This window comes from Eleutherodactylus coqui, chromosome 2 (genome assembly GCF_035609145.1).
Source record: "Eleutherodactylus coqui strain aEleCoq1 chromosome 2, aEleCoq1.hap1, whole genome shotgun sequence".
NCBI lineage: Eukaryota > Metazoa > Chordata > Amphibia > Anura > Eleutherodactylidae > Eleutherodactylus > Eleutherodactylus coqui.
In genome coordinates, this window is record NC_089838.1 from 321,035,205 (window position 1) to 321,060,693 (window position 25,489).

General features: G+C 43.7%; 23 non-coding genes across 23 annotated transcripts; all 23 read left to right on the forward strand.

Annotated features, from left to right (window-relative positions):
* Positions 1-61: 61 nt before the first annotated feature.
* On the forward strand, positions 62-133 carry TRNAW-CCA (transfer RNA tryptophan (anticodon CCA)). Its single transcript has one exon. It is a non-coding gene; the product is annotated as a tRNA-Trp (tRNA).
* A 593-nt stretch (positions 134-726) lies between these two features.
* TRNAW-CCA (transfer RNA tryptophan (anticodon CCA)) lies at positions 727-798 on the forward strand. The gene has a single exon. It is a non-coding gene; the product is annotated as a tRNA-Trp (tRNA).
* A 2,579-nt stretch (positions 799-3,377) lies between these two features.
* On the forward strand, positions 3,378-3,449 carry TRNAW-CCA (transfer RNA tryptophan (anticodon CCA)). The gene has a single exon. It is a non-coding gene; the product is annotated as a tRNA-Trp (tRNA).
* Positions 3,450-4,705: 1,256 nt separating this feature from the next.
* Positions 4,706-4,777, forward strand: TRNAW-CCA (transfer RNA tryptophan (anticodon CCA)). Its single transcript has one exon. It is a non-coding gene; the product is annotated as a tRNA-Trp (tRNA).
* A 1,257-nt stretch (positions 4,778-6,034) lies between these two features.
* TRNAW-CCA (transfer RNA tryptophan (anticodon CCA)) lies at positions 6,035-6,106 on the forward strand. Its single transcript has one exon. It is a non-coding gene; the product is annotated as a tRNA-Trp (tRNA).
* Positions 6,107-6,698: 592 nt separating this feature from the next.
* Positions 6,699-6,770, forward strand: TRNAW-CCA (transfer RNA tryptophan (anticodon CCA)). Its single transcript has one exon. It is a non-coding gene; the product is annotated as a tRNA-Trp (tRNA).
* A 592-nt stretch (positions 6,771-7,362) lies between these two features.
* On the forward strand, positions 7,363-7,434 carry TRNAW-CCA (transfer RNA tryptophan (anticodon CCA)). Its single transcript has one exon. It is a non-coding gene; the product is annotated as a tRNA-Trp (tRNA).
* Positions 7,435-12,011: 4,577 nt separating this feature from the next.
* On the forward strand, positions 12,012-12,083 carry TRNAW-CCA (transfer RNA tryptophan (anticodon CCA)). The gene has a single exon. It is a non-coding gene; the product is annotated as a tRNA-Trp (tRNA).
* Positions 12,084-12,675: 592 nt separating this feature from the next.
* On the forward strand, positions 12,676-12,747 carry TRNAW-CCA (transfer RNA tryptophan (anticodon CCA)). The gene has a single exon. It is a non-coding gene; the product is annotated as a tRNA-Trp (tRNA).
* Positions 12,748-13,339: 592 nt separating this feature from the next.
* TRNAW-CCA (transfer RNA tryptophan (anticodon CCA)) lies at positions 13,340-13,411 on the forward strand. Its single transcript has one exon. It is a non-coding gene; the product is annotated as a tRNA-Trp (tRNA).
* Positions 13,412-14,003: 592 nt separating this feature from the next.
* Positions 14,004-14,075, forward strand: TRNAW-CCA (transfer RNA tryptophan (anticodon CCA)). The gene has a single exon. It is a non-coding gene; the product is annotated as a tRNA-Trp (tRNA).
* A 592-nt stretch (positions 14,076-14,667) lies between these two features.
* Positions 14,668-14,739, forward strand: TRNAW-CCA (transfer RNA tryptophan (anticodon CCA)). The gene has a single exon. It is a non-coding gene; the product is annotated as a tRNA-Trp (tRNA).
* Positions 14,740-15,331: 592 nt separating this feature from the next.
* TRNAW-CCA (transfer RNA tryptophan (anticodon CCA)) lies at positions 15,332-15,403 on the forward strand. The gene has a single exon. It is a non-coding gene; the product is annotated as a tRNA-Trp (tRNA).
* Positions 15,404-15,995: 592 nt separating this feature from the next.
* On the forward strand, positions 15,996-16,067 carry TRNAW-CCA (transfer RNA tryptophan (anticodon CCA)). The gene has a single exon. It is a non-coding gene; the product is annotated as a tRNA-Trp (tRNA).
* A 564-nt stretch (positions 16,068-16,631) lies between these two features.
* Positions 16,632-16,703, forward strand: TRNAW-CCA (transfer RNA tryptophan (anticodon CCA)). The gene has a single exon. It is a non-coding gene; the product is annotated as a tRNA-Trp (tRNA).
* A 592-nt stretch (positions 16,704-17,295) lies between these two features.
* Positions 17,296-17,367, forward strand: TRNAW-CCA (transfer RNA tryptophan (anticodon CCA)). Its single transcript has one exon. It is a non-coding gene; the product is annotated as a tRNA-Trp (tRNA).
* A 592-nt stretch (positions 17,368-17,959) lies between these two features.
* TRNAW-CCA (transfer RNA tryptophan (anticodon CCA)) lies at positions 17,960-18,031 on the forward strand. Its single transcript has one exon. It is a non-coding gene; the product is annotated as a tRNA-Trp (tRNA).
* A 592-nt stretch (positions 18,032-18,623) lies between these two features.
* Positions 18,624-18,695, forward strand: TRNAW-CCA (transfer RNA tryptophan (anticodon CCA)). Its single transcript has one exon. It is a non-coding gene; the product is annotated as a tRNA-Trp (tRNA).
* Positions 18,696-22,608: 3,913 nt separating this feature from the next.
* Positions 22,609-22,680, forward strand: TRNAW-CCA (transfer RNA tryptophan (anticodon CCA)). Its single transcript has one exon. It is a non-coding gene; the product is annotated as a tRNA-Trp (tRNA).
* Positions 22,681-23,272: 592 nt separating this feature from the next.
* Positions 23,273-23,344, forward strand: TRNAW-CCA (transfer RNA tryptophan (anticodon CCA)). The gene has a single exon. It is a non-coding gene; the product is annotated as a tRNA-Trp (tRNA).
* A 592-nt stretch (positions 23,345-23,936) lies between these two features.
* Positions 23,937-24,008, forward strand: TRNAW-CCA (transfer RNA tryptophan (anticodon CCA)). The gene has a single exon. It is a non-coding gene; the product is annotated as a tRNA-Trp (tRNA).
* Positions 24,009-24,600: 592 nt separating this feature from the next.
* Positions 24,601-24,672, forward strand: TRNAW-CCA (transfer RNA tryptophan (anticodon CCA)). The gene has a single exon. It is a non-coding gene; the product is annotated as a tRNA-Trp (tRNA).
* Positions 24,673-25,264: 592 nt separating this feature from the next.
* TRNAW-CCA (transfer RNA tryptophan (anticodon CCA)) lies at positions 25,265-25,336 on the forward strand. Its single transcript has one exon. It is a non-coding gene; the product is annotated as a tRNA-Trp (tRNA).
* Positions 25,337-25,489: the final 153 nt, after the last annotated feature.

The following is a 25,489-nucleotide window of genomic DNA, read 5'->3' on the forward strand; positions in this document are numbered from 1 at the left end:
TCCAGTACAGATACATGATCGAAAAGAGTGCTGAACAGGGTCAGAGCACTCAAGTTTCATTGACCTTGTGGCGCAACGGTAGCGCGTCTGACTCCAGATCAGAAGGTTGCGTGTTCAAATCACGTCAGGGTCATCTGACATTTTACTCATCAACTACAAAAAATTGTTCAAAAACACTGTGGAATTAAGTTACGGCAAAAAAACCAAACTTCTTTGTCCTTGTGGTATAAATAAGTGTCTCTCAATGGAAGACCAGAAAGTTGCATGTGAAAATGACATTTGCACCACACTCTAAAAAAATGGAGTGAACTGGCCATGTGACCTGACTGCGCTCTACGCAACCTTGATTCAAATACACATGCATCAGGGCTCCACTTTTGGCACCCAAAAGAGGCCGAAGACTTTGTCAAAAGATAGCTTGACGGCACTTCAGATGCTGGAGAACCTAGCCCATATGGGGAACAAAAGCTGAAACCTCCGTGTTATTAGAACCACGGTTTAACAAAAGTGAGCAAGCAGACATGACACACAATGCCAGTTTTTGCCTCCTGCATCTAGTTTGACATGCAGCAGCAAGAGCTTGTTGCGCAACGGTTGTGCATTTCACTCCACATCAGAAGATTGTGCCTAGAAATCACATCCAAATCAAATCAGACTTTTCATGATCCAGTACAGATACATGATCGAAAAGAGTGCTGAACAGGGTCAAAGCACTCAAGTTTCATTGACCTTGTGGCGCAACGGTAGCGCGTCTGACTCCAGATCAGAAGGTTGCGTGTTCAAATCACGTCAGGGTCATCTGACATTTTACTCATCAACTACAAAAAATTGTTCAAAAACACTGTGGAATTGGGTTACGGCAAAAAAACAAAATTCTTTGACCTTGTGGCATAAATAAGCGTCTCTCAATGGAAGACCAGAAAGTTGCATGTGAAAATGACATTTGTACCACACTCTAAAAAAATGGAGTGAACTGGCCATGTGACATGACTGCGCTCTACGCAACCTTGATTCAAATACACATGCATCACGGCTCCACTTTTGGCACCCAAAAGAGGCCGAAGACTTTGTCAAAAGATAGCTTGACGGCACTTCAGAGGCTGGAGAACCTAGCCCATATGGGGATCAAAAGCTGAAACCTCCGTGTTATTAGAACCACGGTTTAACAAAAGTGAGCAAGCAGACATGACACACAATGCCAGTTTTTGCCTCCTGCATCTAGTTTGACATGCAGCAGCAAGAGCTTGTTGCGCAACGGTTGTGCGTTTCACTCCACATCAGAAGATTGTGCCTAGAAATCACATCCAAATCAAATCAGACTTTTCATGATCCAGTACAGATACATGATCGAAAAGAGTGCTGAACAGGGTCAGAGCACTCAAGTTTCATTGACCTTGTGGCGCAACGGTAGCGCGTCTGATCAGAAGGTTGCGTGTTCAAATCACGTCAGGGTCATCTGACATTTTACTCATCAACTACAAAAAAATTGTTCAAAAACACTGTGGAATTGGGTTACGGCAAAAAAACAAACTTCTTTGACCTTGTGGCATAAATAAGCGTCTCTCAATGGAAGACCAGAAAGTTGCATGTGAAAATGACATTTGTACCACACTCTAAAAAAATGGAGTGAACTGGCCATGTGACATGACTGCGCTCTACGCAACCTTGATTCAAATACACATGCATCACGGCTCCACTTTTGGCACCCAAAAGAGGCCGAAGACTTTGTCAAAAGATAGCTTGACGGCACTTCAGATGCTGGAGAACCTAGCCCATATGGGGATCAAAAGCTGAAACCTCCGTGTTATTAGAACCACGGTTTAACAAAAGTGAGCAAGCAGACATGACACACAATGCCAGTTTTTGCCTCCTGCATCTAGTTTGACATGCAGCAGCAAGAGCTTGTTGCGCAACGGTTGTGCGTTTCACTCCACATCAGAAGATTGTGCCTAGAAATCACATCCAAATCAAATCAGACTTTTCATGATCCAGTACAGATACATGATCGAAAAGAGTGCTGAACAGGGTCAGAGCACTCAAGTTTCATTGACCTTGTGGCGCAACGGTAGCGCGTCTGACTCCAGATTAGAAGGTTGCGTGTTCAAATCACGTCAGGGTCATCTGACATTTTACTCATCAACTACAAAAAAATTGTTCAAAAACACTGTGGAATTGGGTTACGGCAAAAAAACAAACTTCTTTGACCTTGTGGCATAAATAAGCGTCTCTCAATGGAAGACCAGAAAGTTGCATGTGAAAATGACATTTGCACCACACTCTAAAAAAATGGAGTGAACTGGCCATGTGACCTGACTGCGCTCTACGCAACCTTGATTCAAATACACATGCATCAGGGCTCCACTTTTGGCACCCAAAAGAGGCTGAAGACTTTGTCAAAAGATAGCTTGACGGCACTTCAGATGCTGGAGAACCTAGCCCATATGGGGATCAAAAGCTGAAACCTCCGTGTTATTAGAACCACGGTTTAACAAAAGTGAGCAAGCAGACATGACAGACAATGCCAGTTTTTGCCTCCTGCATCTAGTTTGACATGCAGCAGCAAGAGCTTGTTGCGCAACGGTTGTGCGTTTCACTCCACATCAGAAGATTGTGCCTAGAAATCACATCCAAATCAAATCAGACTTTTCATGATCCAGTACAGATACATGATCGAAAAGAGTGCTGAACAGGGTCAGAGCACTCAAGTTTCATTGACCTTGTGGCGCAACGGTAGCGCGTCTGACTCCAGATCAGAAGGTTGCGTGTTCAAATCACGTCATGGTCATCTGACATTTTACTCATCAACTACAAAAAATTGTTCAAAAACAATGTGGAATTGGGTTACGGCAAAAAAACAAAATTCTTTGACCTTGTGGCATAAATAAGCGTCTCTCAATGGAAGACCAGAAAGTTGCATGTGAAAATGACATTTGTACCACACTCTAAAAAAATGGAGTGAACTGGCCATGTGACATGACTGCGCTCTACGCAACCTTGATTCAAATACACATGCATCACGGCTCCACTTTTGGCACCCAAAAGAGGCCGAAGACTTTGTCAAAAGATAGCTTGACGGCACTTCAGATGCTGGAGAACCTAGCCCATATGGGGATCAAAAGCTGAAACCTCCGTGTTATTAGAACCACGGTTTAACAAAAGTGAGCAAGCAGACATGACAGACAATGCCAGTTTTTGCCTCCTGCATCTAGTTTGACATGCAGCAGCAAGAGCTTGTTGCGCAACGGTTGTGCGTTTCACTCCACATCAGAAGATTGTGCCTAGAAATCACATCCAAATCAAATCAGACTTTTCATGATCCAGTACAGATACATGATCGAAAAGAGTGCTGAACAGGGTCAGAGCACTCAAGTTTTATTGACCTTGTGGCGCAACGGTAGCGCGTCTGACTCCAGATCAGAAGGTTGCGTGTTCAAATCACGTCAGGGTCATCTGACATTTTACTCATCAACTACAAAAAATTGTTCAAAAACACTGTGGAATTGGGTTACGGCAAAAAAACAAACTTCTTTGACCTTGTGGCATAAATAAGCGTCTCTCAATGGAAGACCAGAAAGTTGCATGTGAAAATGACATTTGCACCACACTCTAAAAAAATGGAGTGAACTGGCCATGTGACATGACTGCGCTCTACGCAACCTTGATTCAAATACACATGCATCACGGCTCCACTTTTGGCACCCAAAAGAGGCCGAAGACTTTGTCAAAAGATAGCTTGACGGCACTTCAGATGCTGGAGAACCTAGCCCATATGGGGATCAAAAGCTGAAACCTCCGTGTTATTAGAACCACGGTTTAACAAAAGTGAGCAAGCAGACATGACACACAATGCCAGTTTTTGCCTCCTGCATCTAGTTTGACATGCAGCAGCAAGAGCTTGTTGCGCAACGGTTGTGCGTTTCACTCCACATCAGAAGATTGTGCCTAGAAATCACATCCAAATCAAATCAGACTTTTCATGATCCAGTACAGATACATGATCGAAAAGAGTGCTGAACAGGGTCAGAGCACTCAAGTTTCATTGACCTTGTGGCGCAACGGTAGCGCGTCTGACTCCAGCTCAGAAGGTTGCGTGTTCAAATCACGTCAGGGTCATCTGACATTTTACTCATCAACTACAAAAAATTGTTCAAAAACACTGTGGAATTGGGTTACGGCAAAAAAACAAACTTCTTTGACCTTGTGGCATAAATAAGCGTCTCTCAATGGAAGACCAGAAAGTTGCATGTGAAAATGACATTTGTACCACACTCTAAAAAAATGGAGTGAACTGGCCATGTGACATGACTGCGCTCTACGCAACCTTGATTCAAATACACATGCATCACGGCTCCACTTTTGGCACCCAAAAGAGGCCGAAGACTTTGTCAAAAGATAGCTTGACGGCACGTCAGATGCTGGAGAACCTAGCCCATATGGGGATCAAAAGCTGAAACCTCCGTGTTATTAGAACCACGGTTTAACAAAAGTGAGCAAGCAGACATGACAGACAATGCCAGTTTTTGCCTCCTGCATCTAGTTTGACATGCAGCAGCAAGAGCTTGTTGCGCAACGGTTGTGCGTTTCACTCCACATCAGAAGATTGTGCCTAGAAATCACATCCAAATCAAATCAGACTTTTCATGATCCAGTACAGATACATGATCGAAAAGAGTGCTGAACAGGGTCAGAGCACTCAAGTTTCATTGACCTTGTGGCGCAACGGTAGCGCGTCTGACTCCAGATCAGAAGGTTGCGTGTTCAAATCACGTCAGGGTCATCTGACATTTTACTCATCAACTACAAAAAATTGTTCAAAAACACTGTGGAATTGGGTTACGGCAAAAAAAACAAAATTCTTTGACCTTGTGGCATAAATAAGCGTCTCTCAATGGAAGACCAGAAAGTTGCATGTGAAAATGACATTTGCACCACACTCTAAAAAAATGGAGTGAACTGGCCATGTGACATGACTGCGCTCTACGCAACCTTGATTCAAATACACATGCATCACGGCTCCACTTTTGGTACATAAAAGAGGCCGAAGACTTTGTCAAAAGATAGCTTGACGGCACTTCAGATGCTGGAGAACCTAGCCCATATGGGGATCAAAAGCTGAAACCTCCGTGTTATTAGAACCACGGTTTAACAAAAGTGAGCAAGCAGACATGACACACAATGCCAGTTTTTGCCTCCTGCATCTAGTTTGACATGCAGCAGCAAGAGCTTGTTGCGCAACGGTTGTGCGTTTCACTCCACATCAGAAGATTGTGCCTAGAAATCACATCCAAATCAAATCAGACTTTTCATGATCCAGTACAGATACATGATCGAAAAGAGTGCTGAACAGGGTCAGAGCACTCAAGTTTCATTGACCTTGTGGCTCAATGGTAGCGCGTCTGACTCCAGATCAGAAGGTTGCGTGTTCAAATCACGTCAGGGTCATCTGACATTTTACTTTTCAACTACAAAAAATTGTTCAAAAACACTGTGGAATTGAGTTACGGCAAAAAAACAAACTTCTTTGACCTTGTGGCATAAATAAGCGTCTCTCAATGGAAGACCAGAAAGTTGCATGTGAAAATGACATTTGCACCACACTCTAAAAAAATGGAGTGAACTGGCCATGTGACCTGACTGCGCTCTACGCAACCTTGATTCAAATACACATGCATCAGGGCTCCACTTTTGGTACCCAAAAGAGGCTGAAGACTTTGTCAAAAGATAGCTTGACGGCACTTCAGATGCTGGAGAACCTAGCCCATATGGGGATCAAAAGCTGAAACCTCCGTGTTATTAGAACCACGGTTTAACAAAAGTGAGCAAGCAGACATGACAGACAATGCCAGTTTTTGCCTCCTGCATCTAGTTTGACATGCAGCAGCAAGAGCTTGTTGCGCAACGGTTGTGCGTTTCACTCCACATCAGAAGATTGTGCCTAGAAATCACATCCAAATCAAATCAGACTTTTCATGATCCAGTACAGATACATGATCGAAAAGAGTGCTGAACAAGGTCAGAGCACTCAAGTTTTATTGACCTTGTGGCGCAACGGTAGCGCGTCTGACTCCAGATCAGAAGGTTGCGTGTTCAAATCACGTCAGGGTCATCTGACATTTTACTCATCAACTACAAAAAATTGTTCAAAAACACTGTGGAATTGGGTTACGGCAAAAAAACAAAATTCTTTGACCTTGTGGCATAAATAAGCGTCTCTCAATGGAAGACCAGAAAGTTGCATGTGAAAATGACATTTGCACCACACTCTAAAAAAATGGAGTGAACTGGCCATGTGACCTGACTGCGCTCTACGCAACCTTGATTCAAATACACATGCATCAGGGCTCCACTTTTGGCACCCAAAAGAGGCCGAAGACTTTGTCAAAAGATAGCTTGACGGCACTTCAGATGCTAGAGAACCTAGCCCATATGGGGAACAAAAGCTGAAACCTCCGTGTTATTAGAACCACGGTTTAACAAAAGTGAGCAAGCAGACATGACACACAATGCCAGTTTTTGCCTCCTGCATCTAGTTTGACATGCAGCAGCAAGAGCTTGTTGCGCAACGGTTGTGCATTTCACTCCACATCAGAAGATTGTGCCTAGAAATCACATCCAAATCAAATCAGACTTTTCATGATCCAGTACAGATACATGATCGAAAAGAGTGCTGAACAGGGTCAGAGCACTCAAGTTTCATTGACCTTGTGGCGCAACGGTAGCGCGTCTGACTCCAGATCAGAAGGTTGCGTGTTCAAATCACGTCAGGGTCATCTGACATTTTACTCATCAACTACAAAAAATTGTTCAAAAACACTGTCGAATTGGGTTACGGCAAAAAAACAAAATTCTTTGACCTTGTGGCATAAATAAGCGTCTCTCAATGGAAGACCAGAAAGTTGCATGTGAAAATGACATTTGTACCACACTCTAAAAAAATGGAGTGAACTGGCCATGTGACATGACTGCGCTCTACGCAACCTTGATTCAAATACACATGCATCACGGCTCCACTTTTGGCACCCAAAAGAGGCCGAAGACTTTGTCAAAAGATAGCTTGACGGCACTTCAGATGCTGGAGAACCTAGCCCATATGGGGATCAAAAGCTGAAACCTCCGTGTTATTAGAACCACGGTTTAACAAAAGTGAGCAAGCAGACATGACAGACAATGCCAGTTTTTGCCTCCTGCATCTAGTTTGACATGCAGCAGCAAGAGCTTGTTGCGCAACGGTTGTGCGTTTCACTCCACATCAGAAGATTGTGCCTAGAAATCACATCCAAATCAAATCAGACTTTTCATGATCCAGTACAGATACATGATCGAAAAGAGTGCTGAACAGGGTCAGAGCACTCAAGTTTCATTGACCTTGTGGCGCAACGGTAGCGCGTCTGACTCCAGATCAGAAGGTTGCGTGTTCAAATCACGTCAGGGTCATCTGACATTTTACTCATCAACTACAAAAAATTGTTCAAAAACACTGTGGAATTGGGTTACGGCAAAAAAACAAACTTCTTTGACCTTGTGGCATAAATAAGCGTCTCTCAATGGAAGACCAGAAAGTTGCATGTGAAAATGACATTTGCACCACACTCTAAAAAAATGGAGTGAACTGGCCATGTGACATGACTGCGCTCTACGCAACCTTGATTCAAATACACATGCATCACGGCTCCACTTTTGGCACCCAAAAGAGGCCGAAGACTTTGTCAAAAGATAGCTTGACGGCACTTCAGATGCTGGAGAACCTAGCCCATATGGGGATCAAAAGCTGAAACCTCCGTGTTATTAGAACCACGGTTTAACAAAAGTGAGCAAGCAGACATGACACACAATGCCAGTTTTTGCCTCCTGCATCTAGTTTGACATGCAGCAGCAAGAGCTTGTTGCGCAACGGTTGTGCGTTTCACTCCACATCAGAAGATTGTGCCTAGAAATCACATCCAAATCAAATCAGACTTTTCATGATCCAGTACAGATACATGATCGAAAAGAGTGCTGAACAGGGTCAGAGCACTCAAGTTTCATTGACCTTGTGGCGCAACGGTAGCGCGTCTGACTCCAGATCAGAAGGTTGCGTGCTCAAATCACGTCAGGGTCATCTGACATTTTACTCATCAACTACAAAAAATTGTTCAAAAACACTGTGGAATTGAGTTACGGCAAAAAAACAAACTTCTTTGACCTTGTGGCATAAATAAGCGTCTCTCAATGGAAGACCAGAAAGTTGCATGTGAAAATGACATTTGCACCACACTCTAAAAAAATGGAGTGAACTGGCCATGTGACCTGACTGTGCTCTACGCAACCTTGATTCAAATACACATGCATCAGGGCTCCAATTTTGGTACCCAAAAGAGGCTGAAGACTTTGTCAAAAGATAGCTTGACGGCACTTCAGATGCTGGAGAACCTAGCCCATATGGGGATCAAAAGCTGAAACCTCCGTGTTATTAGAACCACGGTTTAACAAAAGTGAGCAAGCAGACATGACACACAATGCCAGTTTTTGCCTCCTGCATCTAGTTTGACATGCAGCAGCAAGAGCTTGTTGCGCAACGGTTGTGCGTTTCACTCCACATCAGAAGATTGTGCCTAGAAATCACATCCAAATCAAATCAGACTTTTCATGATCCAGTACAGATACATGATCGAAAAGAGTGCTGAACAGTGTCAGCGCACTCAAGTTTCATTGACCTTGTGGCGCAACGGTAGCGCGTCTGACTCCAGATCAGAAGGTTGCGTGCTCAAATCACGTCAGGGTCATCTGACGTTTTACTCATCAACTACAAAAAATTGTTCAAAAACACTGTGGAATTGAGTTACGGCAAAAAAACAAACTTCTTTGACCTTGTGGCATAAATAAGCGTCTCTCAATGGAAGACCAGAAAGTTGCATGTGAAAATGACATTTGCACCACACTCTAAAAAAATGGAGTGAACTGGCCATGTGACCTGACTGTGCTCTACGCAACCTTGATTCAAATACACATGCATCAGGGCTCCAATTTTGGTACCCAAAAGAGGCTGAAGACTTTGTCAAAAGATAGCTTGACGGCACTTCAGATGCTGGAGAACCTAGCCCATATGGGGATCAAAAGCTGAAACCTCCGTGTTATTAGAACCACGGTTTAACAAAAGTGAGCAAGCAGACACGACACACAATGCCAGTTTTTGCCTCCTGCATCTAGTTTGACATGCAGCAGCAAGAGCTTGTTGCGCAACGGTTGTGCGTTTCACTCCACATCAGAAGATTGTGCCTAGAAATCACATCCAAATCAAATCAGACTTTTCATGATCCAGTACAGATACATGATCGAAAAGAGTGCTGAACAGGGTCAGAGCACTCAAGTTTCATTGACCTTGTGGCGCAACGGTAGCGCGTCTGACTCCAGATCAGAAGGTTGCGTGCTCAAATCACGTCAGGGTCATCTGACATTTTACTCATCAACTACAAAAAATTGTTCAAAAACACTGTGGAATTGAGTTACGGCAAAAAAACAAACTTCTTTGACCTTGTGGCATAAATAAGCGTCTCTCAATGGAAGACCAGAAAGTTGCATGTGAAAATGACATTTGCACCACACTCTAAAAAAATGGAGTGAACTGGCCATGTGACCTGACTGCGCTCTACGCAACCTTGATTCAAATACACATGCATCACGGCTCCACTTTTGGCACCCAAAAGAGGCCGAAGACTTTGTCAAAAGATAGCTTGACGGCACTTCAGATGCTGGAGAACCTAGCCCATATGGGGATCAAAAGCTGAAACCTCCGTGTTATTAGAACCACGGTTTAACAAAAGTGAGCAAGCAGACATGACACACAATGCCAGTTTTTGCCTCCTGCATCTAGTTTGACATGCAGCAGCAAGAGCTTGTTGCGCAACGGTTGTGCGTTTCACTCCACATCAGAAGATTGTGCCTAGAAATCACATCCAAATCAAATCAGACTTTTCATGATCCAGTACAGATACATGATCGAAAAGAGTGCTGAACAGGGTCAGAGCACTCAAGTTTCATTGACCTTGTGGCGCAACGGTAGCGCGTCTGACTCCAGATCAGAAGGTTGCGTGCTCAAATCACGTCAGGGTCATCTGACATTTTACTCATCAACTACAAAAAATTGTTCAAAAACACTGTGGAATTGAGTTACGGCAAAAAAACAAACTTCTTTGACCTTGTGGCATAAATAAGCGTCTCTCAATGGAAGACCAGAAAGTTGCATGTGAAAATGACATTTGCACCACACTCTAAAAAAATGGAGTGAACTGGCCATGTGACCTGACTGCGCTCTACGCAACCTTGATTCAAATACACATGCATCACGGCTCCACTTTTGGCACCCAAAAGAGGCCGAAGACTTTGTCAAAAGATAGCTTGACGGCACTTCAGATGCTGGAGAACCTAGCCCATATGGGGATCAAAAGCTGAAACCTCCGTGTTATTAGAACCACGGTTTAACAAAAGTGAGCAAGCAGACATGACACACAATGCCAGTTTTTGCCTCCTGCATCTAGTTTGACATGCAGCAGCAAGAGCTTGTTGCGCAACGGTTGTGCGTTTCACTCCACATCAGAAGATTGTGCCTAGAAATCACATCCAAATCAAATCAGACTTTTCATGATCCAGTACAGATACATGATCGAAAAGAGTGCTGAACAGGGTCAGAGCACTCAAGTTTCATTGACCTTGTGGCGCAACGGTAGCGCGTCTGACTCCAGATCAGAAGGTTGCGTGCTCAAATCACGTCAGGGTCATCTGACATTTTACTCATCAACTACAAAAAATTGTTCAAAAACACTGTGGAATTGAGTTACGGCAAAAAAACAAACTTCTTTGACCTTGTGGCATAAATAAGCGTCTCTCAATGGAAGACCAGAAAGTTGCATGTGAAAATGACATTTGCACCACACTCTAAAAAAATGGAGTGAACTGGCCATGTGACCTGACTGTGCTCTACGCAACCTTGATTCAAATACACATGCATCAGGGCTCCAATTTTGGTACCCAAAAGAGGCTGAAGACTTTGTCAAAAGATAGCTTGACGGCACTTCAGATGCTGGAGAACCTAGCCCATATGGGGATCAAAAGCTGAAACCTCCGTGTTATTAGAACCACGGTTTAACAAAAGTGAGCAAGCAGACATGACACACAATGCCAGTTTTTGCCTCCTGCATCTAGTTTGACATGCAGCAGCAAGAGCTTGTTGCGCAACGGTTGTGCGTTTCACTCCACATCAGAAGATTGTGCCTAGAAATCACATCCAAATCAAATCAGACTTTTCATGATCCAGTACAGATACATGATCGAAAAGAGTGCTGAACAGGGTCAGAGCACTCAAGTTTCATTGACCTTGTGGCGCGACGGTAGCGCGTCTGACTCCAGATCAGAAGGTTGCGTGTTCAAATCACGTCAGGGTCATCTGACATTTTACTCATCAACTACAAAAAATTGTTCAAAAACACTGTGGAATTGAGTTACGGCCAAAAAAACAAACTTCTTTGACCTTGTGGCATAAAAAAGCGTCTCTCAATGGAAGACCAGAAAGTTGCATGTGAAAATGACATTTGCACCACACTCTAAAAAAATGGAGTGAACTGGCCATGTGACCTGACTGCGCTCTACGCAACCTTGATTCAAATACACATGCATCACGGCTCCACTTTTGGTACCCAAAAGAGGCTGAAGACTTTGTCAAAAGATAGCTTGACGGCACTTCAGATGCTGGAGAACCTAGCCCATATGGGGATCAAAAGCTGAAACCTCCGTGTTATTAGAACCACGGTTTAACAAAAGTGAGCAAGCAGACATGACACACAATGCCAGTTTTTGCCTCCTGCGTCTAGTTTGACATGCAGCAGCAAGAGCTTGTTGCGCAACGGTTGTGCGTTTCACTCCACATCAGAAGATTGTGCCTAGAAATCACATCCAAATCAAATCAGACTTTTCATGATCCAGTACAGATACATGATCGAAAAGAGTGCTGAACAGGGTCAGAGCACTCAAGTTTCATTGACCTTGTGGCGCAACGGTAGCGCGTCTGACTCCAGATCAGAAGGTTGCGTGTTCAAATCACGTCAGGGTCATCTGACATTTTACTCATCAACTACAAAAAATTGTTCAAAAACACTGTGGAATTGAGTTACGGCAAAAAAACAAACTTCTTTGACCTTGTGGCATAAATAAGCGTCTCTCAATGGAAGACCAGAAAGTTGCATGTGAAAATGACATTTGCACCACACTCTAAAAAAATGGAGTGAACTGGCCAAGTGACCTGACTGCGCTCTACGCAACCTTGATTCAAATACACATGCATCAGGGCTCCACTTTTGGTACCCAAAAGAGGCTGAAGACTTTGTCAAAAGATAGCTTGACGGCACTTCAGATGCTGGAGAACCTAGCCCATATGGGGATCAAAAGCTGAAACCTCCGTGTTATTAGAACCACGGTTTAACAAAAGTGAGCAAGCAGACATGACACACAATGCCAGTTTTTGCCTCCTGCATCTAGTTTGACATGCAGCAGCAAGAGCTTGTTGCGCAACGGTTGTGCGTTTCACTCCACATCCGAAGATTGTGCCTAGAAATCACATCCAAATCAAATCAGACTTTTCATGATCCAGTACAGATAAATGATCGAAAAGAGTGCTGAACAGGGTCAGAGCACTCAAGTTTCATTGACCTTGTGGCGCAACGGTAGCGCGTCTGACTCCAGATCAGAAGGTTGCGTGTTCAAATCACGTCAGGGTCATCTGACGTTTTACTCATCAACTACAAAAAATTGTTCAAAAACACTGTGGAATTGAGTTACGGCAAAAAAACAAACTTCTTTGACCTTGTGGCATAAATAAGCGTCTCTCAATGGAAGACCAGAAAGTTGCATGTGAAAATGACATTTGCACCACACTCTAAAAAAATGGAGTGAACAGGCCATGTGACCTGACTGCGCTCTACGCAACCTTGATTCAAATACACATGCATCAGGGCTCCACTTTTGGTACCCAAAAGAGGCTGAAGACTTTGTCAAAAGATAGCTTGACGGCACTTCAGATGCTGGAGAACCTAGCCCATATGGGGATCAAAAGCTGAAACCTCCGTGTTATTAGAACCACGGTTTAACAAAAGTGAGCAAGCAGACATGACACACAATGCCAGTTTTTGCCTCCTGCATCTAGTTTGACATGCAGCAGCAAGAGCTTGTTGCGCAACGGTTGTGCGTTTCACTCCACATCCGAAGATTGTGCCTAGAAATCACATCCAAATCAAATCAGACTTTTCATGATCCAGTACAGATACATGATCGAAAAGAGTGCTGAACAGGGTCAGAGCACTCAAGTTTCATTGACCTTGTGGCGCAACGGTAGCGCGTCTGACTCCAGATCAGAAGGTTGCGTGTTCAAATCACGTCAGGGTCATCTGACATTTTACTCATCAACTACAAAAAATTGTTCAAAAACACTGTGGAATTGGGTTACGGCAAAAAAACAAACTTCTTTGACCTTGTGGCATAAATAAGCGTCTCTCAATAGAAGACCAGAAAGTTGCATGTGAAAATGACATTTGCACCACACTCTAAAAAAATGGAGTGAACTGGCCATGTGACATGACTGCGCTCTACGCAACCTTGATTCAAATACACATGCATCACGGCTCCAGTTTTGGCACCTAAAAGAGGCCGAAGACTTTGTCAAAAGATAGCTTGACGGCACTTCAGATGCTGGAGAACCTAGCCCATATGGGGATCAAAAGCTGAAACCTCCGTGTTATTAGAACCACGGTTTAACAAAAGTGAGCAAGCAGACATGACACACAATGCCAGTTTTTGCCTCCTGCATCTAGTTTGACATGCAGCAGCAAGAGCTTGTTGCGCAACGGTTGTGCGTTTCACTCCACATCAGAAGATTGTGCCTAGAAATCACATCCAAATCAAATCAGACTTTTCATGATCCAGTACAGATACATGATCGAAAAGAGTGCTGAACAGGGTCAGAGCACTCAAGTTTCATTGACCTTGTGGCGCAACGGTAGCGCGTCTGACTCCAGATCAGAAGGTTGCGTGTTCAAATCACGTCAGGGTCATCTGAAGTTTTACTCATCAACTACAAAAAATTGTTCAAAAACACTGTGGAATTGAGTTACGGAAAAAAAAAAAACTTCTTTGACCTTGTGGCATAAATAAGCGTCTCTCAATGGAAGACCAGAAAGTTGCATGTGAAAATGACATTTGCACCACACTCTAAAAAAATGGAGTGAACTGGCCATGTGACCTGACTGCGCTCTACGCAACCTTGATTCAAATACACATGCATCAGGGCTCCAATTTTGGTACCCAAAAGAGGCTGAAGACTTTGTCAAAAGATAGCTTGACGGCACTTCAGATGCTGGAGAACCTAGCCCATATGGGGATCAAAAGCTGAAACCTCCGTGTTATTAGAACCACGGTTTAACAAAAGTGAGCAAGCAGACATGACACACAATGCCAGTTTTTGCCTCCTGCATCTAGTTTGACATGCAGCAGCAAGAGCTTGTTGCGCAACGGTTGTGCGTTTCACTCCACATCAGAAGATTGTGCCTAGAAATCTCATCCAAATCAAGTCAGACTTTTCATGATCCAGTACAGATACATGATCGAAAAGAGTGCTGAACAGGGTCAGAGCACTCAAGTTTCATTGACCTTGTGGCGCAACGGTAGCGCGTCTGACTCCAGATCAGAAGGTTGCGTGTTCAAATCACGTCAGGGTCATCTGACATTTTACTCATCAACTACAAAAAATTGTTCAAAAACACTGTGGAATTGGGTTACGGCAAAAAAACAAACTTCTTTGACCTTGTGGCATAAATAAGCGTCTCTCAATGGAAGACCAGAAAGTTGCATGTGAAAATGACATTTGCACCACACTCTAAAAAAATGGAGTGAACAGGCCATGTGACCTGACTGCGCTCTACGCAACCTTGATTCAAATACACATGCATCAGGGCTCCACTTTTGGTACCCAAAAGAGGCTGAAGACTTTGTCAAAAGATAGCTTGACGGCACTTCAGATGCTGGAGAACCTAGCCCATATGGGGATCAAAAGCTGAAACCTCCGTGTTATTAGAACCACGGTTTAACAAAAGTGAGCAAGCAGACATGACACACAATGCCAGTTTTTGCCTCCTGCATCTAGTTTGACATGCAGCAGCAAGAGCTTGTTGCGCAACGGTTGTGCGTTTCACTCCACATCCGAAGATTGTGCCTAGAAATCACATCCAAATCAAATCAGACTTTTCATGATCCAGTACAGATACATGATCGAAAAGAGTGCTGAACAGGGTCAGAGCACTCAAGTTTCATTGACCTTGTGGCGCAACGGTAGCGCGTCTGACTCCAGATCAGAAGGTTGCGTGTTCAAATCACGTCAGGGTCATCTGACATTTTACTCATCAACTACAAAAAATTGTTCAAAAACACTGTGGAATTGGGTTACGGCAAAAAAACAAACTTCTTTGACCTTGTGGCATAAATAAGCGTCTCTCAATAGAAGACCAGAAAGTTGCATGTGAAAATGACATTTGCACCACACTCTAAAAAAATGGAGTGAACTGGCCATGTGACATGACTGCGCTCTACGCAACCTTGATTCAAATACACATGCATCAGGGCTCCAATTTTGGTACCCAAAAGAGGCTGAAGACTTTGTCAAAAGATAGCTTGACGGCACTTCAGATGCTGGAGAACCTAGCCCATATGGGGATCAAAAGCTGAAACCTCCGTGTTATTAGAACCACGGTTTAACAAAAGTGAGCAAGCAGACATGACACACAATGCCAGTTTTTGCCTCCTGCATCTAGTTTGACATGCAGCAGCAAGAGCTTGTTGCGCAACGGTTGTGCGTTTCACTCCACATCAGAAGATTGTGCCTAGAAATCACATCCAAATCAAGTCAGACTTTTCATGATCCAGTACAGATACATGATCGAAAAGAGTGCTGAACAGGGTCAGAGCACTCAAGTTTCATTGACCTTGTGGCGCAACGGTAGCGCGTCTGACTCCAGATCAGAAGGTTGCGTGTTCAAATCACGTCAGGGTCATCTGACATTTTACTCATCAACTACAAAAAATTGTTCAAAAACACTGTGGAATTGGGTTACGGCAAAAAAACAAACTTCTTTGACCTTGTGGCATAAATAAGCGTCTCTCAATGGAAGACCAGAAAGTTGCATGTGAAAATGACATTTGCACCACACTCTAAAAAAATGGAGTGAACAGGCCATGTGACCTGACTGCGCTCTACGCAACCTTGATTCAAATACACATGCATCAGGGCTCCACTTTTGGTACCCAAGCTTGATGGCACTTCAGATGCTGGAGAACCTAGCCCATATGGGGATCAAAAGCTGAAACCTCCGTGTTATTAGAACCACGGTTTAACAAAAGTGAGCAAGCAGACATGACACACAATGCCAGTTTTTGCCTCCTGCATCTAGTTTGACATGCAGCAGCAAGAGCTTGTTGCGCAACGGTTGTGCGTTTCACTCCACATCCGAAGATTGTGCCTAGAAATCACATCCAAATCAAATCAGACTTTTCATGATCCAGTACAGATACATGATCGAAAAGAGTGCTGAACAGGGTCAGAGCACTCAAGTTTCATTGACCTTGTGGCGCAACGGTAGCGCGTCTGACTCCAGATCAGAAGGTTGCGTGTTCAAATCACGTCAGGGTCATCTGACATTTTACTCATCAACTACAAAAAATTGTTCAAAAACACTGTGGAATTGGGTTACGGCAAAAAAACAAACTTCTTTGACCTTGTGGCATAAATAAGCGTCTCTCAATAGAAGACCAGAAAGTTGCATGTGAAAATGACATTTGCACCACACTCTAAAAAAATGGAGTGAACTGGCCATGTGACATGACTGCGCTCTACGCAACCTTGATTCAAATACACATGCATCACGGCTCCAGTTTTGGCACCTAAAAGAGGCCGAAGACTTTGTCAAAAGATAGCTTGACGGCACTTCAGATGCTGGAGAACCTAGCCCATATGGGGATCAAAAGCTGAAACCTCCGTGTTATTAGAACCACGGTTTAACAAAAGTGAGCAAGCAGACATGACACACAATGCCAGTTTTTGCCTCCTGCATCTAGTTTGACATGCAGCAGCAAGAGCTTGTTGCGCAACGGTTGTGCGTTTCACTCCACATCAGAAGATTGTGCCTAGAAATCACATCCAAATCAAATCAGACTTTTCATGATCCAGTACAGATACATGATCGAAAAGAGTGCTGAACAGGGTCAGAGCACTCAAGTTTCATTGACCTTGTGGCGCAACGGTAGCGCGTCTGACTCCAGATCAGAAGGTTGCGTGTTCAAATCACGTCAGGGTCATCTGACATTTTACTCATCAACTACAAAAAATTGTTCAAAAACACTGTGGAATTGGGTTACGGCAAAAAAACAAACTTCTTTGACCTTGTGGCATAAATAAGCGTCTCTCAATGGAAGACCAGAAAGTTGCATGTGAAAATGACATTTGCACCACACTCTAAAAAAATGGAGTGAACTGGCCATGTGACATGACTGCGCTCTACGCAACCTTGATTCAAATACACATGCATCACGGCTCCACTTTTGGCACCCAAAAGAGGCCGAAGACTTTGTCAAAAGATAGCTTGACGGCACTTCAGATGCTGGAGAACCTAGCCCATATGGGGATCAAAAGCTGAAACCTCTGTGTTATTAGAACCACGGTTTAACAAAAGTGAGCAAGCAGACATGACACACAATGCCAGTTTTTGCCTCCTGCATCTAGTTTGACATGCAGCAGCAAGAGCTTGTTGCGCAACGGTTGTGCGTTTTACTCCACATCCGAAGATTGTGCCTAGAAATCACATCCAAATCAAATCAGACTTTTCATGATCCAGTACAGATAAATGATCGAAAAGAGTGCTGAACAGGGTCAGAGCACTCAAGTTTCATTGACCTTGTGGCGCAACGGTAGCGCGTCTGACTCCAGATCAGAAGGTTGCGTGTTCAAATCACGTCAGGGTCATCTGACGTTTTACTCATCAACTACAAAAAATTGTTCAAAAACACTGTGGAATTGGGTTACGGCAAAAAAACAAACTTCTTTGACCTTGTGGCATAAATAAGCGTCTCTCAATGGAAGACCAGAAAGTTGCATGTGAAAATGACATTTGCACCACACTCTAAAAAAATGGAGTGAACAGGCCATGTGACCTGACTGCGCTCTACGCAACCTTGATTCAAATACACATGCATCAGGGCTCCACTTTTGGTACCCAAAAGAGGCTGAAGACTTTGTCAAAAGATAGCTTGACGGCACTTCAGATGCTGGAGAACCTAGCCCATATGGGGATCAAAAGCTGAAACCTCCGTGTTATTAGAACCACGGTTTAACAAAAGTGAGCAAGCAGACATGACACACAATGCCAGTTTTTGCCTCCTGCATCTAGTTTGACATGCAGCAGCAAGAGCTTGTTGCGCAACGGTTGTGCGTTTCACTCCACATCCGAAGATTGTGCCTAGAAATCACATCCAAATCAAATCAGACTTTTCATGATCCAGTACAGATACATGATCGAAAAGAGTGCTGAACAGGGTCAGAGCACTCAAGTTTCATTGACCTTGTGGCGCAACGGTAGCGCGTCTGACTCCAGATCAGAAGGTTGCGTGTTCAAATCACGTCAGGGTCATCTGACATTTTACTCATCAACTACAAAAAATTGTTCAAAAACACTGTGGAATTGGGTTACGGCAAAAAAACAAACTTCTTTGACCTTGTGGCATAAATAAGCGTCTCTCAATAGAAGACCAGAAAGTTGCATGTGAAAATGACATTTGCACCACACTCTAAAAAAATGGAGTGAACTGGCCATGTGACATGACTGCGCTCTACGCAACCTTGATTCAAATACACATGCATCAGGGCTCCAATTTTGGTACCCAAAAGAGGCTGAAGACTTTGTCAAAAGATAGCTTGACGGCACTTCAGATGCTGGAGAACCTAGCCCATATGGGGATCAAAAGCTGAAACCTCCGTGTTATTAGAACCACGGTTTAACAAAAGTGAGCAAGCAGACATGACACACAATGCCAGTTTTTGCCTCCTGCATCTAGTTTGACATGCAGCAGCAAGAGCTTGTTGCGCAACGGTTGTGCGTTTCACTCCACATCAGAAGATTGTGCCTAGAAATCACATCCAAATCAAATCAGACTTTTCATGATCCAGTACAGATACATGATCGAAAAGAGTGCTGAACAGTGTCAGCGCACTCAAGTTTCATTGACCTTGTGGCGCAACGGTAGCGCGTCTGACTCCAGATCAGAAGGTTGCGTGCTCAAATCACGTCAGGGTCATCTGACGTTTTACTCATCAACTACAAAAAATTGTTCAAAAACACTGTGGAATTGAGTTACGGCAAAAAAACAAACTTCTTTGACCTTGTGGCATAAATAAGCGTCTCTCAATGGAAGACCAGAAAGTTGCATGTGAAAATGACATTTGCACCACACTCTAAAAAAATGGAGTGAACTGGCCATGTGACCTGACTGTGCTCTACGCAACCTTGATTCAAATACACATGCATCAGGGCTCCAATTTTGGTACCCAAAAGAGGCTGAAGACTTTGTCAAAAGATAGCTTGACGGCACTTCAGATGCTGGAGAACCTAGCCCATATGGGGATCAAAAGCTGAAACCTCCGTGTTATTAGAACCACGGTTTAACAAAAGTGAGCAAGCAGACACGACACACAATGCCAGTTTTTGCCTCCTGCATCTAGTTTGACATGCAGCAGCAAGAGCTTGTTGCGCAACGGTTGTGCGTTTCACTCCACATCAGAAGATTGTGCCTAGAAATCACATCCAAATCAAATCAGACTTTTCATGATCCAGTACAGATACATGATCGAAAAGAGTGCTGAACAGGGTCAGAGCACTCAAGTTTCATTGACCTTGTGGCGCAACGGTAGCGCGTCTGACTCCAGATCAGAAGGTTGCGTGCTCAAATCACGTCAGGGTCATCTGACATTTTACTCATCAACTACAAAAAATTGTTCAAAAACACTGTGGAATTGAGTTACGGCAAAAAAACAAACTTCTTTGACCTTGTGGCATAAATAAGCGTCTCTCAATGGAAGACCAGAAAGTTGCATGTGAAAATGACATTTGCACCACACTCTAAAAAAATGGAGTGAACTGGCCATGTGACCTGACTGCGCTCTACGCAACCTTGATTCAAATACACATGCATCACGGCTCCACTTTTGGCACCCAAAAGAGGCCGAAGACTTTGTCAAAAGATAGCTTGACGGCACTTCAGATGCTGGAGAACCTAGCCCATATGGGGATCAAAAGCTGAAACCTCCGTGTTATTAGAACCACGGTTTAACAAAAGTGAGCAAGCAGACATGACACACAATGCCAGTTTTTGCCTCCTGCATCTAGTTTGACATGCAGCAGCAAGAGCTTGTTGCGCAACGGTTGTGCGTTTCACTCCACATCAGAAGATTGTGCCTAGAAATCACATCCAAATCAAATCAGACTTTTCATGATCCAGTACAGATACATGATCGAAAAGAGTGCTGAACAGGGTCAGAGCACTCAAGTTTCATTGACCTTGTGGCGCAACGGTAGCGCGTCTGACTCCAGATCAGAAGGTTGCGTGCTCAAATCACGTCAGGGTCATCTGACATTTTACTCATCAACTACAAAAAATTGTTCAAAAACACTGTGGAATTGAGTTACGGCAAAAAAACAAACTTCTTTGACCTTGTGGCATAAATAAGCGTCTCTCAATGGAAGACCAGAAAGTTGCATGTGAAAATGACATTTGCACCACACTCTAAAAAAATGGAGTGAACTGGCCATGTGACCTGACTGCGCTCTACGCAACCTTGATTCAAATACACATGCATCACGGCTCCACTTTTGGCACCCAAAAGAGGCCGAAGACTTTGTCAAAAGATAGCTTGACGGCACTTCAGATGCTGGAGAACCTAGCCCATATGGGGATCAAAAGCTGAAACCTCCGTGTTATTAGAACCACGGTTTAACAAAAGTGAGCAAGCAGACATGACACACAATGCCAGTTTTTGCCTCCTGCATCTAGTTTGACATGCAGCAGCAAGAGCTTGTTGCGCAACGGTTGTGCGTTTCACTCCACATCAGAAGATTGTGCCTAGAAATCACATCCAAATCAAATCAGACTTTTCATGATCCAGTACAGATACATGATCGAAAAGAGTGCTGAACAGGGTCAGAGCACTCAAGTTTCATTGACCTTGTGGCGCAACGGTAGCGCGTCTGACTCCAGATCAGAAGGTTGCGTGCTCAAATCACGTCAGGGTCATCTGACATTTTACTCATCAACTACAAAAAATTGTTCAAAAACACTGTGGAATTGAGTTACGGCAAAAAAACAAACTTCTTTGACCTTGTGGCATAAATAAGCGTCTCTCAATGGAAGACCAGAAAGTTGCATGTGAAAATGACATTTGCACCACACTCTAAAAAAATGGAGTGAACTGGCCATGTGACCTGACTGTGCTCTACGCAACCTTGATTCAAATACACATGCATCAGGGCTCCAATTTTGGTACCCAAAAGAGGCTGAAGACTTTGTCAAAAGATAGCTTGACGGCACTTCAGATGCTGGAGAACCTAGCCCATATGGGGATCAAAAGCTGAAACCTCCGTGTTATTAGAACCACGGTTTAACAAAAGTGAGCAAGCAGACATGACACACAATGCCAGTTTTTGCCTCCTGCATCTAGTTTGACATGCAGCAGCAAGAGCTTGTTGCGCAACGGTTGTGCGTTTCACTCCACATCAGAAGATTGTGCCTAGAAATCACATCCAAATCAAATCAGACTTTTCATGATCCAGTACAGATACATGATCGAAAAGAGTGCTGAACAGGGTCAGAGCACTCAAGTTTCATTGACCTTGTGGCGCGACGGTAGCGCGTCTGACTCCAGATCAGAAGGTTGCGTGTTCAAATCACGTCAGGGTCATCTGACATTTTACTCATCAACTACAAAAAATTGTTCAAAAACACTGTGGAATTGAGTTACGGCCAAAAAAACAAACTTCTTTGACCTTGTGGCATAAAAAAGCGTCTCTCAATGGAAGACCAGAAAGTTGCATGTGAAAATGACATTTGCACCACACTCTAAAAAAATGGAGTGAACTGGCCATGTGACCTGACTGCGCTCTACGCAACCTTGATTCAAATACACATGCATCACGGCTCCACTTTTGGTACCCAAAAGAGGCTGAAGACTTTGTCAAAAGATAGCTTGACGGCACTTCAGATGCTGGAGAACCTAGCCCATATGGGGATCAAAAGCTGAAACCTCCGTGTTATTAGAACCACGGTTTAACAAAAGTGAGCAAGCAGACATGACACACAATGCCAGTTTTTGCCTCCTGCATCTAGTTTGACATGCAGCAGCAAGAGCTTGTTGCGCAACGGTTGTGCGTTTCACTCCACATCAGAAGATTGTGCCTAGAAATCACATCCAAATCAAATCAGACTTTTCATGATCCAGTACAGATACATGATCGAAAAGAGTGCTGAACAGGGTCAGAGCACTCAAGTTTCATTGACCTTGTGGCGCAACGGTAGCGCGTCTGACTCCAGATCAGAAGGTTGCGTGTTCAAATCACGTCAGGGTCATCTGACATTTTACTCATCAACTACAAAAAATTGTTCAAAAACACTGTGGAATTGAGTTACGGCAAAAAAACAAACTTCTTTGACCTTGTGGCATAAATAAGCGTCTCTCAATGGAAGACCAGAAAGTTGCATGTGAAAATGACATTTGCACCACACTCTAAAAAAATGGAGTGAACTGGCCAAGTGACCTGACTGCGCTCTACGCAACCTTGATTCAAATACACATGCATCAGGGCTCCACTTTTGGTACCCAAAAGAGGCTGAAGACTTTGTCAAAAGATAGCTTGACGGCACTTCAGATGCTGGAGAACCTAGCCCATATGGGGATCAAAAGCTGAAACCTCCGTGTTATTAGAACCACGGTTTAACAAAAGTGAGCAAGCAGACATGACACACAATGCCAGTTTTTGCCTCCTGCATCTAGTTTGACATGCAGCAGCAAGAGCTTGTTGCGCAACGGTTGTGCGTTTCACTCCACATCCGAAGATTGTGCCTAGAAATCACATCCAAATCAAATCAGACTTTTCATGATCCAGTACAGATAAATGATCGAAAAGAGTGCTGAACAGGGTCAGAGCACTCAAGTTTCATTGACCTTGTGGCGCAACGGTAGCGCGTCTGACTCCAGATCAGAAGGTTGCGTGTTCAAATCACGTCAGGGTCATCTGACGTTTTACTCATCAACTACAAAAAATTGTTCAAAAACACTGTGGAATTGAGTTACGGCAAAAAAACAAACTTCTTTGACCTTGTGGCATAAATAAGCGTCTCTCAATGGAAGACCAGAAAGTTGCATGTGAAAATGACATTTGCACCACACTCTAAAAAAATGGAGTGAACAGGCCATGTGACCTGACTGCGCTCTACGCAACCTTGATTCAAATACACATGCATCAGGGCTCCACTTTTGGTACCCAAAAGAGGCTGAAGACTTTGTCAAAAGATAGCTTGACGGCACTTCAGATGCTGGAGAACCTAGCCCATATGGGGATCAAAAGCTGAAACCTCCGTGTTATTAGAACCACGGTTTAACAAAAGTGAGCAAGCAGACATGACACACAATGCCAGTTTTTGCCTCCTGCATCTAGTTTGACATGCAGCAGCAAGAGCTTGTTGCGCAACGGTTGTGCGTTTCACTCCACATCCGAAGATTGTGCCTAGAAATCACATCCAAATCAAATCAGACTTTTCATGATCCAGTACAGATACATGATCGAAAAGAGTGCTGAACAGGGTCAGAGCACTCAAGTTTCATTGACCTTGTGGCGCAACGGTAGCGCGTCTGACTCCAGATCAGAAGGTTGCGTGTTCAAATCACGTCAGGGTCATCTGACATTTTACTCATCAACTACAAAAAATTGTTCAAAAACACTGTGGAATTGGGTTACGGCAAAAAAACAAACTTCTTTGACCTTGTGGCATAAATAAGCGTCTCTCAATAGAAGACCAGAAAGTTGCATGTGAAAATGACATTTGCACCACACTCTAAAAAAATGGAGTGAACTGGCCATGTGACATGACTGCGCTCTACGCAACCTTGATTCAAATACACATGCATCACGGCTCCAGTTTTGGCACCTAAAAGAGGCCGAAGACTTTGTCAAAAGATAGCTTGACGGCACTTCAGATGCTGGAGAACCTAGCCCATATGGGGATCAAAAGCTGAAACCTCCGTGTTATTAGAACCACGGTTTAACAAAAGTGAGCAAGCAGACATGACACACAATGCCAGTTTTTGCCTCCTGCATCTAGTTTGACATGCAGCAGCAAGAGCTTGTTGCGCAACGGTTGTGCGTTTCACTCCACATCAGAAGATTGTGCCTAGAAATCACATCCAAATCAAATCAGACTTTTCATGATCCAGTACAGATACATGATCGAAAAGAGTGCTGAACAGGGTCAGAGCACTCAAGTTTCATTGACCTTGTGGCGCAACGGTAGCGCGTCTGACTCCAGATCAGAAGGTTGCGTGTTCAAATCACGTCAGGGTCATCTGAAGTTTTACTCATCAACTACAAAAAATTGTTCAAAAACACTGTGGAATTGAGTTACGGAAAAAAAAAAAACTTCTTTGACCTTGTGGCATAAATAAGCGTCTCTCAATGGAAGACCAGAAAGTTGCATGTGAAAATGACATTTGCACCACACTCTAAAAAAATGGAGTGAACTGGCCATGTGACCTGACTGCGCTCTACGCAACCTTGATTCAAATACACATGCATCAGGGCTCCAATTTTGGTACCCAAAAGAGGCTGAAGACTTTGTCAAAAGATAGCTTGACGGCACTTCAGATGCTGGAGAACCTAGCCCATATGGGGATCAAAAGCTGAAACCTCCGTGTTATTAGAACCACGGTTTAACAAAAGTGAGCAAGCAGACATGACACACAATGCCAGTTTTTGCCTCCTGCATCTAGTTTGACATGCAGCAGCAAGAGCTTGTTGCGCAACGGTTGTGCGTTTCACTCCACATCAGAAGATTGTGCCTAGAAATCTCATCCAAATCAAGTCAGACTTTTCATGATCCAGTACAGATACATGATCGAAAAGAGTGCTGAACAGGGTCAGAGCACTCAAGTTTCATTGACCTTGTGGCGCAACGGTAGCGCGTCTGACTCCAGATCAGAAGGTTGCGTGTTCAAATCACGTCAGGGTCATCTGACATTTTACTCATCAACTACAAAAAATTGTTCAAAAACACTGTGGAATTGGGTTACGGCAAAAAAACAAACTTCTTTGACCTTGTGGCATAAATAAGCGTCTCTCAATGGAAGACCAGAAAGTTGCATGTGAAAATGACATTTGCACCA